This window comes from Poecilia latipinna, unplaced genomic scaffold (assembly GCF_001443285.1).
Source record: "Poecilia latipinna isolate Pla-1442-1.1 unplaced genomic scaffold, P_latipinna-1.0 Scaffold2142, whole genome shotgun sequence".
Classification (NCBI taxonomy): Eukaryota; Metazoa; Chordata; class Actinopteri; order Cyprinodontiformes; family Poeciliidae; genus Poecilia; species Poecilia latipinna.
The window spans coordinates 100,442-102,918 of NW_015114758.1; the positions used below are offsets into that span (position 1 = coordinate 100,442).

The following is a 2,477-nucleotide window of genomic DNA, read 5'->3' on the forward strand; positions in this document are numbered from 1 at the left end:
CTCAGAAGTCTCTCAACCTGAGCAGAAGAGGTAAGCAGAAATTTACATTACTTTTTTTTACTGTTTGCTTTTATATATTTTCTTTTTTTAATTTTTTTTTATTTTATTTTTTCAGTTTTATAACTGTGACCGAGCTACAAATAAAACTTTTGCATCATGTTTCTTTAATTCCCACAGAGGTGGCCAGTGCATAGCTATAGCTGAGAGGTGTTTCCCCGAAATGTAAGACATATGTCTTACTTTCGGGGTACGGCTTATATTAGCCGACCCCCCTGAAACTCCCGATACGTCTTACAATCGGGGTGTGAAAACACACAATACTGCCCCTTTAGGATTATTGAAAGATTTTCTTCAATCTTAAATCTACCTTCTTCTTTTCTTTTAACATTTATTCATCCATGGTCAGGTATCTGTTGTACACCCAGAGGCAAATTGAGAAAAATCATATGTATTATCTATGATTATGCTGGAAATATTCCCCAAAGACCTCACTTTGTTTGCAGTTTATTCTTTGCTGTTTTTAATATGAGAAGAACTTTTTGACAAAATACATGTAGGGATCAGCTGTCTATCGATCCGAATTACAGTTGTGTATGTAATTGTGGAGCCTCACACTCAGGATAGTAAGTTAAAATTATAAACTGTGTATTGTAGGCTGATGAATCACTCAACCATTTCAGTCAAGTTTCTGGATTTGAAGAATGGCAACTGAGCAGTTCCTTACCCAATCACAAAGAAAATGAACAATGCCATATGAGTTCATTCAGTGGTCCGAAGTTAAATTACTCACTTTGCCACTTTGCCAAATAGCTGTTTTAAGTTTGAGTCACTGTTGCAGTCAAATCTCCAAGCAAAGCTTAATGTGCAACATGAAAACTGGCTTGCAGTAGCAACACCACAGAGAAAGAACATCAAATATAGTTTTTACTGACAACAGCTTCTGCTTTATTGTATTGACTTCTGCAAAGAAAAGAAAAACAGGACATTGTTTTTGCAGTTTTCTCGTTTGCAAAACATGATTTCTGATAACGTTCTTCAGAAAATGATTTTGTAACTGCACAGATCGTAATCATCTGCTGAGAAAGCTTACTGATGAACTTTCTAGAGCCCCTGTTGTCAAAGAAAATCTACCTAAGAGACGGAGGAAAAATAAGGTTATCTACATGTGTGAGAAGCAGACAGGAATTTGAAGATCTGAAGAGTTTGAGAATGAACTTTGTCTCTTTCAGCTAATGGACGTCTCGAGGCTTCTCCTGTCCGTCGTCATGGTGATGTCCACATCTGATGGGATATCAGGTAGTGTGTGCACAAAGAACATAGACAAAAAAAATATATTACTCTTCATCATTTAGAGGAATGAGATGCAAGATGTAAGAAAAATCATCAACTTTGACTGCAGAGTTTATGGCTTATGATGAGAGATGCAGTTCATAATGTGAACATGCACACCAGAGGGCAAATATAAAGGAAACAAAGCAAAGTTTGTTTTTACTGACTTGCATGACAAATGACAGAGAAAAACAAATATTCTAGGAATCCTGGTTACTCCCCTAAGTCCTCAATTAAAAAAAAATATATATTTTTATTTTTAAAAGGTAAAAACCACAAAGAGCTTTGCAAAAAGGTAGTTAAAGGAAGGCAAAATGAAATGTTGTAATGCTTTTCTATGCTGAACATTCTTGTTTGTAAGTGTCCTCTTTCTCCTCACTTTCAGAAGCATCAGATTCTTCCTGCTTTCACCTGGACCAGGATAGATATAAAGTTATTGAAGGCGAAGCATTTTATTATGTGCCCTTCGATATGGATGACCCCAACCTGCCTGATGAAAACATTACGTGGTTCAAAAACGGCCCAGAGGTCATGAATATCACCACAGACGAGACACACAGGATACATTACCATGGAGGAGCGCTGCTTTTCTTAAACATCAGCACTGATGATGCTGGCTACTATTCTGCCAGGTAAGTTCACTTAGTTTTGTTACTTTGCCATACACGTTGGGATATTGAAAAAATTATCTTATGTGGATCTTAACATGCGGAAATGAAGAGAACCTCAAGCCTCGTCATGTATTTGAAGTATTATCTAGTTTACCTTTAAGATCTAGAAAACACAATCCAAGTAAACGCTATGAACATCAAAACTAAAGAACAAACTGAATAACTGTGGCAAACAAAGCTAAAGTCCCACAAGTCTTAACCATAAAGTTTACTGCACAATTGTGAGATTCAATTAAAAAAAAACAACTTCAGATGACAGATTATATCACAATGACTTACAAAAAAACTGAACTGGTTCTGGATTCAATGTGAATCCAGAACCAGTTTTTGTTTTAGTTTAGTGTTTTTCTAACTGTAAATGTAGCAGGTAGTGTGAAGCACTTTGAGCTGCCTTCTTGCTCAAAATGAGCTATATAAATAAAATTACCTTAGCTTAAGTGTGAGATCTGTCTCAACAAGATAATTAGTAATTACTAA

At 35.9% G+C, this 2,477-nt stretch overlaps 1 long non-coding RNA gene across 1 annotated transcript in view; it reads left to right on the top strand.

The window, feature by feature from the left end:
* Positions 1–1,956, top strand: part of LOC106936435 (uncharacterized) — a 5,268-nt gene extending 3,312 nt beyond the window's left edge. Inside the window, exons 2-3 of the long non-coding RNA XR_001422133.1 lie at positions 1,230–1,299; positions 1,718–1,956. This is a non-coding gene — a long non-coding RNA (uncharacterized LOC106936435). The remainder of the gene's footprint in view (positions 1–1,229; positions 1,300–1,717) is intronic.
* The last annotated feature ends 521 nt before the right edge of the window (positions 1,957–2,477 follow it).